We start from the raw sequence: 16,372 nt of genomic DNA on the forward strand, positions 1-16,372 counted from the left end.
AAGATATACAGAGCTTTATGCAGGATTATTTCCATAAAGTTTAATGGCTGTGTTTTATGATTCAGAATATAAGCATCTTAATCATTTCAGTAAATATTTATAGTAGTATGCAGTTTGACTCATTTGCTTATTTATTTTTCCTTCCCAGTTTTTTTCATCACCTTTATATTATACTCCTTGGAACTGTATGCCTGCCTGCTAACATCCAAAGAATTCTTGAATGAATTATATACTTTAAATACTATCTTTTGTCAGTGTTATTCTAGAAATTTAATTAGAAACGTAAAATATCTTCAAATAGTCTAGAAAAGTGGGTACTTATAAATAATGTTAAAAAGCCATTCTATCTTAGAAATATTGCTTATGGAAGGAAAAAATCTGTGTAAAGACATGATGAGACCACAATGCTTTGGGAGAAGATATAATGGAAAGAAACTGCAAACTGTATGTCATATCAATGGAATTAAATTGACATTTAATAGTCAATGGTTTGATGGGAAAATAACTATGACATTAAGTTGTATAAAAAGAATGACAGCCTGAGAAAACTATGAGTTTCTATCTTTATAGTTACTACTAATCAGGTTTTATCCTGAAGTCATGATTAATTTGGGTTCTACAGTTGATTTGTGATATGAAAAATTTGCAATGAAATTTAAAAAACAGTCCGTTTACTGCTAATTTGGAGGGAAATTTTATTGTGTTATATAGTAGAACAAAATGAATCCAGTAGTGGGATTGGAGTGGTCACCCAAAACTGATAGAGCAGTTCATTCTTTTAAAATTTATAAGATTCCTTCTATCTCAGGTATTTCTAGTTTGTCTAGTATATAAAAGTATAGATGTGAGGAGGGTCACTCCAACACTTCTGGAGGTCAGAGATACTACTTATCCAATTATCTGAAGCATTAAAAAATATATATAGAGATAGAGAATCTTGCTATATTGCTCAGGCTAGTCTTTAACCCTTGGATTCTAGCAATCCTCCTGCCTTGATCTCACAAAGTGCTGGGGTTACAGGTGTGAACTACCATGCCTGGTCACTTGAAGCACTTTTAATTGAATTGTATGTATTGTACAAGATCAATAAAAATTTTTCATTTTTAAACTAACTAGAAATATTGAATGCTGAATGCCTGTTGAGGGTCATATAGTCTGTGGTGGATATACTCTGTATAGTATTAGTAACCTATTACTGTGGCATAAATTGTCCTGACATTTAGTGTCTTAAAACAACAAAAGATTTATTATTTCCTAGTTTCTGTATGTTAGGCATCTATAGGTGGCTTAGCTGGGTGCCTCTGCCATAAAGCCTTTAACAAGACTGTAATCAATATGGCAGACAGGGCTTTGTTCTCATCTGAAGGCTTGATTGGAGGAGATTCAATTTCAAGTGCATTTGTGTAATTGTTGGCAGGACTCAGTACTTCACAGACTTTTGGACTAAGGTCTCAGTTCCTCACTGGCGGGTGGCTGGTAGCCTCCTTCAGTTCATAGCCACATGAATTTCTCGATAGATCAGTTCATAAGAGAGTGGCTGCTTTCCTCAGAATGAGTGAATGGGAGAGCAACAGAGGGCATCAAGATGAAAGCCATGGTCTCTTTTTAACATAACCTTGAAAGTAACAGTCATTTTTACATATGCTGCTAGTCAGAAGTGAGTTACTAATTCCAGCCCACACTCAAGAGAAGGGTATTGCACAAAGACACGAAAAGCAGAAGGTGGAGATATTGGGAGTCATCTTAGAGATTGCTCACCATGTGCCCAATTATACATGAAGAAATACTCAGAGTTTTAGTAACATTTTTTAAGCGAAACAAGTAATACATTTAGAAACTGGAGTCAAAATTGCTATCATATTGATTTCGAAGTCCAGAGTGTTTACATTGCAATACATTGTACTCCTATGATAATAAAAGAATAAGTTTAAATGATCTGAGGAAGCACTGGAACAAGTCAAAGAATCAATATTAATAAGATTTTTTTTTTTTCAAAATGAGCTAGATTGTACTTTAAGAGGTCATCCCAAAGAAAAATGTACTCTTTGTATTTGTAGATTAGAAAAAAGCAAATGTAGAAGGATGGCAGGATTGTATAAATATTTCAAATAAATCCTATTCATAAATATTAGAAATAATATATAAATTTTGTTTGTTTGAAAAATTTAAAAAATTAAATGAATTTTAATTTCCAGTAACAAATAATTTAGAAAATAAGAGTATAAGATTATTTAGAGTGGCATAAGAAATCAAACACCTATCATGAAATATGAAATGACTATGATCAGGAAACTACCAACTTCAAGAGTTGGTATAATAAGAGGAGTAATATACCATGCTCATAGTTTCAATGACTATATTGTAAAAATGCCAATTCTTCTTAAATTGTTTAATAGTAAAACAATTAATTAAATTGATTCCAGATCAATTAAATTGGTCAAATTGATAAAATTCATTCCAAATCTTAATTTCAGTGCTTTGTGAGTGTATGTGTATGTTTGTGCAAATTGATCATTAATTGTCATAAAATTTACATGGAAATGAAAAGGTCCCAGAGTGGCCAAGATTACCTGGAAGAGGGAGAATAATTTGGAGTCTTAATACGTAAATATTTAATATGAAGATCATAAACCTACAATGTGGTACTGGTGCAAGGTTAGACAAGTAAACCAAAGATACAAGTCCAATAAACAGACCAACACACACACAGTCACTTGATTTTTAATGATGGTAGTGCTTCAGGGCAATGAAGAAAAAGGTACTGGGTTATGGTACCATTTTCAGTAAATGGTACTGGGTTAATTGGATATTCATATGAAACAAAGTGAATCACAGCATACACAAATATTAGTTTGTAATCTAAATGTGAATTGTAATGCAATAATCTTTTAGAGAAAAGCTTAGGAAGGAATTTCGTGAATTTGAATTTGAGATTGGCAAAGATTTCTTTAAAGCAACACCATGGAAAGATGGTTAAATTGGACCACAAAAAATTAAAGCTTCTATTAATCAAAAGACACCATTAGGAAGTGAAAAGACAAAGTGGAGACAATATTTACGACATTTACAACTGACAGGAAACAGGTATCCAGAATCTGTAATGAACTTCTTACAAATGAATAAGAGAACAAAAGACAGGCCAATAAAAAAAAATAGGCTGGGGAAATGAACGGGTACTTCATAAGACGATATCCTACTGGCAAATACATAGATAAAAAAGGAAGATTAACTTCATTGGTAATCAGAAAAAGCAAATTAGAGCAATATATCTAAAGAATGATTAAAATTAAACAAAATTAGACTGATTATCTTAAGCATTGGCTTATTAGTCCATTCTCACACTGCTATAAAGAAATGCCTGAAACTGGGTAATTTATAAAGAAAATGGGTTTAATTGACTCATGGTTCCACAGGCTGTAACAAAAACATGGCTAAGGAGGCCTCAGGAAACTTACAATCATGGCAGAAGGTGAAGCCGGCACATTTTACATGGCCCCAGGAAGGAGAAAGAGAGTGAAGGGAGAGGTGCTACACACTTTTAAACAACCAGATCTCATGATAGCTCACTATCATGAGAACAGTGAGGGAAAAAATCTGTCCCCATAATCCGATCATCTCCCACCAGTTCCCTCTTCCAACATTAAGGATCACAATTCAACATGAGATTTGGGTGGGGACCCAAATCCAAATCAGGTCAATTGGCAATAATGTAAACTCATAGCATTGTACTTTAGTGAAATCACTTTTGAAAACTCTTTGGACATTATTTACTAATGGTGAACATATGTTTACCAATGATCCAGAAATCCTAGGTTTATAACAGGTAGAAATGGAACATATGTGCACCAAAATAAATATATTAAGATGTCCATATCAGTATAATCTTAATAGCCCAAAACTGGAAACAATTCAAATGTCTACCAATAGTAAAATGGGAAAATAAATATGATAAGGCAATGAAAAAAGATTAAACTACTGCTACTCAAAACAGCACATTACTCTACAAACATAATCCTGACTGGCAGAAGCCATACGTAAAATAATATATTCTGTATGATTTTATTTATATAGCTCAAAAAGAGGTAAAAATAAGTCTCTGGTGTTGGAAATCAGGATAGCAATAAACCTTGAGGAGGAGGGAAGAGGGCTTTTGGGATTTGGAGCTGGTCTATTTCTTGATCCTGATGGTGGTTACATGGCTATTGACACTTCGTGATAATTCATTGAGCTGTATATTTATTTGAAAATATTAGCACTTATTTAAAAATATTTAAAAGTCTGATTAATGGAATTGGATATATATATTTTTTAAAATCTAAAATGTTAAAGGGCCAAACATTAAATGGAGTGAATATTATAAAATGAATTTTAGGTTACACTAGCTTTTATTGACAATTTATAAAGACCTGAGCTCTGAGAACAAACTTCTTAATAAAATTACCAATGCAAATATATGGACAGGGCATGGAAATGATTACAATGACTAGAATACTATAACATCTCTTGTGCAGAAGCAAGGGGTGGTTACGAGAAGATGTTATTATAAAAAAAAATTTATAGGCCAAAAACTAAGTGCTGGTGATGTTTCATCATATTTTAAATATCTAAGAAAACAGAAATTTTAAATTAGAATACCAGATAATTATAATTCAGTAACCTAATTTTATAGCACCTCTACAACTCTGTCTTCCTATATGAAAATTTATAATCTGGTTTAACTGAAGAATGAAACTATATAATGGCTAGCAATTTAAGACTCCTAGGATGGGGGTATAAAACACATAGGGTGTTTTATCTGAACAAGGATGACAAGACTGTCTATGTAATTATTACTTAGGATCTGGAGAGCATCCTAAGAGTAAGGACAGACCTAACTCTGTTCCTGATATAGGGTCTGAGATGGCAGCAATGAAAGCCTTCTCTGTTGCAGCTATCTTAAGTCTAGTTAAACACAGAATAAAGGAGCCAGTCAATTCATCTGCATTTTATTGTCGAATGTCAATATTTCCTTTATGTGTGACATAATTAAGAAGATAGTGTGTATCTTCTATATGTTTTATTTACTATAATTCTACCTAAATGCATTAGAGTAAGTTAAAAGTAAGTGATTAATCAGATGTATGACACCTATATCCACATTGTCTTTAAAGAATTAAAAGTCCATGTCAATATCAATAACTAGTACTGTGTTAATTAGATGAATGAGAGGTAGTGGACTACAAGTCTGACACTTGCCTATAATCTTGACCATTGTCTAACTGGGTGCTCAAGGATAAATCAATTAACATCTGTAAACCTTATTTTTCTCAGTATAAAACAAGGGTATCAGACTCATTTAAACAAATGTTTTTATCTGCTCTATAAAGCTATGTGACAGCTACATGTGATAATCGGCTTTTACTATTAAAAAGGAAAAAAATTATATAGAGTCTCTCACTGCCTCACAATTTTCTAGATCACTGTAAGAAAAATAGAAAGAACATGGAAATATTGGACCTGAAGTCAGGAAATAGAAAATGAATCCCAGTTCTATTGTTACTAGCTTTGGGATGACGAGAAAGTCACCACACTTCTTTAAGCTTTAATTTTGTTCTTTTTAAAACTTTTACCTCTAAAAGCACTCACTTCAGAGCAGGATCCCCAAAATTGTTAACTCAACCGCAAAACAACATGTTTACATGTGAAAAAAATGTATTCTTTTGTATTTTTCCCCTAGAAGGTTTTTGAGGTAATTTACATCATCCTTATCAGCTTTTCTACTCTTTACTAGCTTAATTTATCATCATGGATAAGAATTAGATTCTACCTCTTTTTGATTTAAGTCTCTGAATCTTCACATTTTTCAAATTTGGTGACTATTTCTGTTACCTAACTTTTCCCCTCATGTTAGAGTTTATTCAGTGAGATGCATCATTTTAGGTTCCCCGTTTTTCCCCTGTAGCAAACTCAAGACTGCCATTGCATGCAATTTGTATAATATAAGCTTTGATATATGCAATGTTCATTTTTAAAAAGAATCTCTAACTAAAAGCATATTAGATAAAAGTAAATTAACTGCAGAAACTTACTGCAAATGTGCCGTAACCCAGGATTGCAGCAAGGAAGTTGATGGAATTGTTCCTTTGGTTTAGGATATTGACTATTCTGCAGACAAATCACAATTTCTGTCTCTCATTTAAATTCTTGTTAGATAATCTGATTGGTGTCACTCAGCCAATAGACTGGATGCCCTTCAGTCAGAGTCTAACACTGGAATAAAAGCTGAGATAAAAAAAAAAAAAAAAAAGCTGAGATCTGGGTGGTGGAGTAAGTGACAGAAATAAGGCTGTATGAGATACCCAAGGAGTTCAGCAAGTTATCATGTCTTTATGTGCCCTCTGTCATGCAGTGCAACACGAAGATGAAATGTATTTATTATTTACCCAAAGCTAAAAATACAAGGATGATAAAAATGATAATTGTAGACTATTTGTTATGTGTGGATTGCAAATTTCAACTCTGACTACATATGTTTTAGAGTTTAGATAGCAAATTATTTCTTACTGTAATGATTCTGTGCTATACCATACATGTGAAATTAATGATTATATATTCCCCATTTACTCATTTCATCATGAAAGAAATTGGACACATGCATAAATTTCTAAGTTAAAATTTATCTGAGACTTTAAAGTCTTCTGTCTTTTTTCATAGGATTTATTAATTTTGAAGAAAGCATAAAGTACTTCAAATTTAAAAGGACATGGCTAAAAAACCAAATGAATTACATGTATCTGAATTATTCCTTAAACCAAAGGCCAATTTAAAGTGATAGTCTTTTTAAGTTGAATATATTACTTGCATTTATAATTTTACCAGTATTCATATATATGTACATCTAGTATCTGTTTGATTTTGAAATATAGGGAAACAAAATGAAAGAGACTTTTTAAGCGTGTAATAATATGCCACTCCAAAATAAGCCACTTTGGCATGAGGATTATTTTGAGCTAAAGGCACCTAAAAAACAGCAAGTACAAGAAGGTCACTGTGACCTCCCCCCCTTTTTTTTCCTGAAAGCAGGAGACAGAACTCCCATATAGAAGATGTCCTCCTCATTCTAGAAAGAAAATAATATTCTCATCACCAGAGATGGGAGTAAGAGTTGAGAAAAATCTGTACCAACAAACATTGTTAAACTAACCCTTATCTTCCTAGTTCCCTTTTCACCATTAACTACCCTAGCCCAAGTCCTTCATCTTGTCACATTTTCATAATTTACTACTCAGTGTCCAATTCAATTCAGTATAGAAGCATTCAGGGCTAACTCCTTCTTTGCGACTTTATTTCCTCATGATGACTTCCATGTCATGTAAAACTAAAATGTATACTCAGTAAATATGTATGCTTTTCTCCTGTTATCTATCTTTTGTCAATTAATTCTAAGGCCCAGCTGAAAACCCTAAGAAGATAGAGATAAAATTTTGCCTTCACTAAACTGTTTTTCTAAGGATAGTTGTGTAAAAAAATTTTTTTAAGTTATATGTGTGTATATATATATGTATCCACAGTTTATCACCAAAATGTTGGCTTCCATTATCCAGTTTAGATGTGACCTAAATAACTCCAATCCAAAGAGCAAAAAAAACCAAAACAAAAACAAAAAAAAACCCTTTCTCAAAGAAAAAAACTAAAAGAAAAAAAAAAACACAAAAACTTTTCTCATAGCTACCAGCTAACAATGATGGCAACATTTTGCCCACTGAGTCGCCCTTTAAAAGGGCAATAGAAAAAAGCCTTAGAGTGAAGGAAGAAAGCTTGCTGCTGAAAGACAGGAATGCTGCTTACTGTAAGCCTGGGCAGTCCTAGTTTTCTCCATTCTGGGTCATACTCTGAAGTGGGGCTGATGGCAAAATGTCACATCACCAGAGTCCCCGCCTAGGGGAAGTACACGATGCTCATCACCCCATTAGAAACTTGGCCAGTCCCCAAACTAGCATAATTTAGTGAGGCATTTCCTGGGCACAAACTGTCTCATCTGCCACACCACATTTGCAGATGCAATTTTTCCCCCTAGTGTTGCCCTTTAAAAGGAAGTAGTAGTTCTGAAAGCCACCAAGAAGCATAACATTCCAGGGAATATATATATTTTTTCACTCGGGTGCTTTCAAAAAAGGTCTTAAGGTGGGTGAATTTAGCAAAAACTATTATATGTTAGAATAAATTATTATATGAATCAGAACTCAGAGCATAGTGTCTGAATTACTACTATTAGGTATCATTGTTACAGATTCCAAGTTTTAAAATCAATTCTAATTTATTCCTTTAAAAATTTTTTCACATAATTCTTTAAGACTCTTTTTTAGAGAAAAAAGAAAAGATCTTTTCTGCCTTTAGAGTAATACATAACTGAAAACCTTTTGATAGTTTTGAGAGATGGTAAGCATAAAATCCAAATTACAGCAGTTCTCATTATAATGGCACTGAATAATCACCTCATTAGTAGTATTATCTGAATATTAATAGCAGTTCCTGACCTCCAGATTTTTTTTGCAAATGTTTAGTATGATTTGCAACAATGTGCAAACCATTTTTTACTATATATTTTTTACTTCTCCTCAGTATTGAAGGAATTAGTCGAATGAAGATTTATGAGATATTGAATAATGTGAAATGTATTAACTGTCAGGAATCTTGTTTCAAGGAACTGCTCTGCTTAGGACTATGTGTGAGCGTGTGTGTGTGTGTGTGTGTGTGTGTGTGTGTATCTTTCTTCATCATTTATTTTCTTGCATTATTATATTCCGAATCAAATTGCATTCCGGAAATGAATATTAGCCTTAGGAGAAGCATTGCATTTTGATGGTGAACGATTTTGCAGAAATCATACACGGTTCATGGTAACTTTGTCAGCATCGTTGAAGTGTTTTACTATATTTAAAATTTTAAGTTAGCAAATATTGAGAGTCAGAAATTTCTTATCCTCTCATTTTCCACTATGTGTTTGTTTAAAACCCTCACTTCAGTAATCCACATTTCCCTTTGTTCATTGCCATGATAGGAATAATTTGGTGAACAAAATGAGCCAACATTTTGTCTACTAAAGACATTTTCCCTTTTTATGTGCAATCATTTTTCTTAATTTAAATAACAAAGCCATTTAACTGGATACTTTTTAAAATTGAGAGATAAAAAGCACTATTTATTAGCTTTAAAAAGTATTGCTTAATTTTTTATCCTCTTCTCACAAAAGATGTCTCTTTTGCCTTAGTCAATATTTTAACACATTTCTTTATTATGTCATTTGTAGTCTGAATTATTTGTGGTCTGAAATATTTGATTATTGCCTTTTGAACACATTCTAAAACTGATAGTTGTTAGAAGCAAAAATCAAGAATCAAACCTTTATTCTTTGAAGTCTACTTAAAATAAAATGTTTTTATGAGTCAAATTAGTACTTTGGAAAGGACCCTGGAATGCTTGCATCATACATAAACCACAGAGTCATCCCCATACTGGTTGAAATGAATACTCATTGTGTGGAAAGTGTTTTGGAACAAATGTGTTAGAAAAATGCATTTCAGGGAGATAGCTGGCAAAGCAACTCAGTGTTATATAATCAGGACTTCTCCTTAAATGCATTTATATTCTACCTATTCCATCATATAAAATCTAAAAACATCTCTTTGAAGAACCAATTCATTATATTTCCTTTTATACTTGTTTTGGATATAAGATGGCAAGAGTATCAAAGTTCTTGAAAATAGGGAACATCTCAAACACAGCTCTTTAGGTGGTTTCACTAAAGATTAGGTAACATTCTGCCAACTTCAGAAACCCATCTGATTTAGAAAATCATCCCATGGCAGAGTAGTCTGTATTCATGATGACAGAATTCTCTGAGCTTCCCTTTCACACCTTCTGCTTCCTAGTTTCTTGTGACATTTTTTGGAGAAAACCTAGCAAGAATAAAGTTCCACATAGGAAATCTAAATGATGAATCATCATGAGGCCTTTTAGAAAAGAACCAATAGTTCCTTCTAGAGGAAGAATATGTCCAGGCTATTTGCAAACAGGATATCATAGACTGTTTGCTTTCTTTCATCTCAATGATACAAGAAATATGAATAAATGCTGGTGATATTTCAGGAGCAATTAGCAAACACTAAACTGTTTAAGTGTTACATATAAGCAAGGAAGAGATTACAATGCCAGAGGAGATCCCATAAGAATAAGGCTTTCTAGATGCTTTGGTATGTAACAAACTGTGTGGAAAGCAGCATTAGAACATTGAGTCCTATCTGTTATATATATTTATAAATTAAGTTGAATCATAGTTCTATTGATGCAGACAATTTGTCAGCATTTAAAAATTAAGACTTTTGGCACACTAGTAATAAAAACACAACTTGTGCTCTGAAATGGAAAGTTACAACATCCAATCATTGATTTTCTGCCTCTTGTTGGAATGAGACTGACTGAAGTCTGAACAATGCAGCAATTGAAACATCAGTTCTCACAAAATACATCGCATTTCTCCCAGGGATGAGCATGTCGCTCCAGGTCTGGGTTTTCTTACTTTTTTTTCAATGCTTAAATATTCCTCTGTCAATTAAAGAATGGATATGTGCTCAAGTATGCAAGTAGGCATGGCAAAATTGCATAGAAACCAGACAGAACATTAATATTCCCACAAAGAAGCAAGAGAGAAGCACAGGGAGCTTTTCCTGCATTGATTAGTTACAAAAGTTGTGGCAAGATTTGCTTTAAAGTATTGGTTTCTCTTCATGTTTTCTAGTTCTCTATCATTTTCTTTCTATTCTTCCTGGGAACACTTTTATACAAACACAAAGAACTATAACAAAATAACTACCCTACCCCAAACCCTGATTAGTCTGACAATGTTCTTTAACTCAGTATTTTGATTTCTAATAAATGAAATATTAAAAATTTTCCTTCGTACAGTAAATTTACATTAAGGATTGGGCATAGGCAGCATTATTATCTTCATTTTGATTTTTGGAAAGTTTCAGAAGATTCTCATACTCATTGGATAAGAATAATAATAAATTCAGAGAAAATTTGTGCTTTTGATCCACATGATGCTCAATATGTTATTGCAAGTTAATATCCATTAAATTAAAACATTTGAAAAGACAAGCAAAACTTATATATGATTTTTCACTTCTTTTATTTTGTATATGAAGAAACTTAGGGCCCCTCCAGACATTCATTCTTGTTGAGAAAGGGATTGTTGAAGTATCATTCAAAATATACATAGTTCTAACATTTAAATTACTTGCGGAAGAAAAACAATCATCCACCTGAGCAACCAACCAACCAGCCAACCAAAAGACCCTTTGTGAAAATATCAGAATGATTATTTACTGGTGTGTGAACTCTATATAAGGAACTCCAACTCCTGAACCTATTTCTTTATCTCTGAAAGAGAAATAAAAATTATAATAGCATCTACCCTATTGAATCACTGTGAAGAGTCAATGAGAGAAGACAAATAAGTGATACACGGTTCGTGTATCATTCAAAATATACATAGTTCTAACATTTAAATTACTTGCTGAAGAAAAACAATCATCCACCCGAGCAACCAACCAACCAGCCAACCAAAAGATCCTCTGTGAAAATATCAGAATGATTATTTACTGGTGTGTGAACTCTGTATAAGGAACTCCAACTCCTGAACCTATTTCTTTATCTCTGAAAGAGAAATAAAAATTATAATAACATCTACCCTATTGAATCACTGTGAAGAGTCAATGAGAGAAGCAAATAAGTGATACACGGTTCGTGTTATGGACTGAATGTTTGTGTTCCTCACAAATCATAAGTTGATGCCATAACCCCAAAGTTACAGCATTTGGAGACGAGGCCTTTGGGAGGTAATTAGGGTTAGACAAGGTCACAGGAGTAGGGCTCTTATGATGGGATTAGTTCCCTTATAAGAGGAGACACCAGAAAGTTTTGTTCCTTCTCTCTTTCTGTGCGTATGCAGAGAGGTCATGTGAGCACACGGGGAGATGGCTGTGACCTACAAGCCAAGGGAAGAGGACTTAGAATAAAACCTACCTTGCTGGCACCTTGATCTTTGTCTTTCCAGCCTCTAGAACTGCGAGAAATAAATTCTCATTGTTTAAGCTATTCAGTATATGGTATTTTGGTATGGCCGCCTTAGAAGTCTATGTTAGCTAGGATGATGATCATAATCATGATCATGGAATAAAGTTATCTAGACTACATGAAGGCCCTAGTCTCCATTGCTCCTTGATTTGTTACTTTATTATGCTAATTAATGATATATTATAAGACTCTCTGAGAGGAGGTATTTTATTTACTCTTCTATCTTCCACAATGTATAATACAAGTTCTGCTTACAGTAGATGCTAAAATTATAAATAAAAATCTGACTTTATGATCACTTGAAGATTTGATTGGATAGGATTTCTTCATGATCTGCCCCACAGCCGTTCTCTGTTTCCATTTTGTTATTACCTTAGTCATGCTTTCATATATATTAAAATTAATTTAACATCAACTTTTATAGAAAAAAGATGTGTGCTATATTTTCTGAGTGTGAGTTTGTGTATTGCATTTTAACCACACACACACAAAAAGATGTATGCTCTTTGGCTGCAAAAAAGATGCATGCTCCTTTATCAGGGTCAAGTGAAAACAGCTTCAGTTGTCTAGCTGTGAATGCATGGCAATGGCATACACAGGCCGTGGTTTATAAAATGTTTTTTCTTTGAATGATTATAGTCTACCTGCAAAGTTGATTGAATTTAAATAATAGAGGAATAAATTTTCTAAATATTTCATTAGCTCCTCACTGTGTAAATGATAGAAATGAAAAGCTAGGTCCCACCTAATGTATGGGTGTGGTAGCAGTAAACAATAAACAATTAGATGAAAGTGCCCTATTTATAGAAGAACTGATGTGCCTCACTTGTGTAAAATGTGACAGTAGATTATGAAAATAATATTTTTATTCCAAATCTCAATTATGGCTAAAATAAAATGCTCAATTTCTTTTGCCCTTGCTTTCCTACTTTTTAATACCTGCTAAGTCCAAGATTATTGTGGGCTAAGAAGAACTCATCAGGAGGCCTGTGTTCTCACCAAAGAATATTCAACTAACCATCACTAGTTCACTATCAGCAGCAACAACTGCAAGCATAATATTTATTGGAGGTTTTTGTGTGAAAAAGCACAATGAAGGGCTATGGAGATAGAAATTTAATTTTCATAATACTTCAATATTATTATCTTCATTTCACACACAAGAAACCTAAGGTGTAGAGAGATTAAATAACTTGTCCAAGTTCACACAAACTATAAATTGATTTCAACCTGGACTGTGTGTTTGTAAATGCTATACACAAAGAGCAGGCTGTCTAGTACAGAAGGCAGCATGTGCATATAAAAAGGTCCCAGAAAGAGGCCAGGCGCGGTGGCTCACCCCTGTAATCCCAGCACTTTGGGAGGCCGAGGCAGGTGGATCATGTAAGGTTGGGAGTTCAAGACCAGCCTGGTTAATATGATGAAACCTTGTCTCTACTAAAAATACAAAAATTAGCCAGGCGTGGTGGCAGGTGCCTGTAGTCCCAGCTACTTGGGAGGCTGAGGCACGAGAATCGCTTGAACTGGGAGGCAGAGGTTGCAGTGAACCCAGATTGCACCACTGGACTCCAGCCTGGGTGACAGAGCAAGACTCCATCTCTAAATAAATAAATAAATAAAATAAAATAAAATAAAATAAAATAAATAATAAAATCCAACAAAGAAGGCAGGGATTTTGTGCATTAGTGTTCCCATTGCTGGAAATAATTCCATCCAGGCCACTTAGAACCAGGAATACTGTATTGGGCAGCAATATTCTTTACTTCTTTTCTCTTTGCAAATATGCATAGAATACAGCTACAGAAAATGATTAAAAGGGAAATACATGTTTAGTAAGATTTGTGAATTAAATGTGTAAATTATAATGCCTTCTAAGCAAATCTCAGTGTAGACAGGCATTACAGCATAGTGATTAAGACCACAATCGTAGATGTCAATCTGCTACTTACTAGCTGTGAAGCCTTGAAGAAGTTACTTACCCTCTGTGGGCATCAGTTTTCTAACCTGTAAAATGGGTATAATAATGGTACTTACTTATATAGTTGCTATCATAGGATTAAATGAGGTAATAATATTTGTAGAACACTCAGCATAATGCTTGGCATATAGTACTCAATAAAAGTTAGTTGTATTATCATCATTACATCTGTATAAGACGTGGAAAACATAGAATCTTGGTTTTGTTTGTTTGTTTGTTTTTTAGTTTCAGTGTTTCTCCCCAAGTTATCAGAAACCAATCTAAAGAAAACCTGGATCCTTTAGATTCCCAGAACAAGCATCATTGACTTTGCTCTTTCGTTTCTGTGGCTCATTGCTTTTTCTAGTTAATATCACTTTCCTTTCTTCTCCTTTCCAATTGACCTATTAACCTCTTCCTCTCTCAGGGAAAAAAACAATCCAACAACTATGACAATAAGATCAACCTCTCTCTGCAACTTATTCTTTCTCAGAAAACTGCAGCACAAACTTAGCCACCTCTCTTAATGGCGGCCTTTGAATTCTCCTTCTCCTTCTCCTCAGATTCTCTGTGGTAAGGGATGAAGCTCCATGGGAAGGCCACTAAGGTGCTGAAGTAAGTCAAAGTTATTTCCAGTAAGACTTGTAAGAAAGGGAGGAAGTGATCTGAGCAAAAAGGGAAGAGAAGAGCATTATGGAAAGTGGAAACATGAAAAGCAATTGTGCTGCAATACATTTTGCTCTTGATAGTTCCTTTGGAAAGAGTCTTTTCTGGTAATTGTTGGGCAATGCCATAGCTTTTGAGTGCTATGACTCTCTTAAAGATTTTTGTAAAAATGGTTGTTATTCTTATGGAAATTGTACAGTTTATAGTCCTTTCAACTCAGGATAGGTTTAGGGCTAACTCTAGGCAAACAGTTAAATATAAATAATTACCATTAATATTTTTGAAGTTTCATTTTATTTTTGATTGACATGTAATAATTGTACATATTTATGGGGTGATCGTTTGATATAAACCTACAACATGTGATGATTGAATCATGGTAACCAGTGTATCTATCACCTTAAATAGTAAAATATTTTTGTGGTGTGAATGTTCAAAAATTCTCTTCCAGCTATTCTGTAACATATAGTACATTATTGTTAACTATAGTAATTTCACTGTCCCATAGGACACCAGAACATATTCCTCATATCTAACTGTAACATTGTACTTATTGACCAGTCTTTCCCCTCTCATATCTTCAGCCTCTGGTAACCACTACTCTATTCTCAATTTCTACAAGATCAACTTATTTTTAGATTTCACATATAAATGTGATCGTGTGGTATATATTTTTTTTGTGCCTGGCTTATTTCACTTAATATAATGTCTTTCAGATTCATCCATGTTGTTGCAAATGACAGAATTTCCTATTTTTTATGGCTGAATGGTATTCCATTATATATATTTGATATATGTGTGTGTGTGTGTGTGTATGTGTGTGGTGTGTGTGCGTATAACACTTTCTTTATCTATTCATCTGTTGATTCCATATTTTGGCTATTGTGAATAGTGCTGCAATAAACGGGAGAGTGCAAATATCTCTTTGACATGCTGATTTTGTTTTAATTGGAGATAAACCCAGTAGTGGGATTACTGGATCATATGGTAGTTCTATTTTTGAGGACCATCTATCCTGTTTTTCATAGTAGTTGCACTAATTTACCTTTTCACCAAGAGTATGGAAGACTTTCCTTTTCTCTACATTCCTGCAAGCGTCTTTTACCTGTTGTGGTTTTGGTAATTCCAACAGCTGTGTAGTCATCTCTTATTGTGGATTTGGTTTGAAATTTTCTGATGATCAGTGATGCTGGAAATTTTTTATACCTATTCGTAATTTGTGTATCTTCTTATGAGAAATGTCTAATTTTTTTGCCATTTTTAAAATCTAGTTATTTGTTTTCTTGCTATTGAGTTGTTTGAATTTCTTATGTATTTTAGATATTAATCTTTTCTCAGATTTATAGTTTTCAAATATATTCTCCCATTCTACAGATTGCCTCTTCACTCTGTTGATTGTTTCCCTTGCTGTGAAGAAGCCTTTTAGTTTGATGTAACCCCATTTGTCTACTTTTGTTTTTGTTGCCTGGGCTTTTGAGGTCTTATCCAAAAAACTCTTTGTCCAGCCCAAGATCATGAAACATTTCTGCCATGTTTTCTTCTAGTAGCCTCATAGTTTCAGGTCTTACATTTAAGTGTTTAGACAATTTTGAATTGATTTTCATGTATGGTGAGAGATAAGGGTCCAATTTC

This window comes from Colobus angolensis, unplaced genomic scaffold, assembly GCF_000951035.1.
Source record: "Colobus angolensis palliatus isolate OR3802 unplaced genomic scaffold, Cang.pa_1.0 Scaffold279, whole genome shotgun sequence".
NCBI lineage: Eukaryota > Metazoa > Chordata > Mammalia > Primates > Cercopithecidae > Colobus > Colobus angolensis.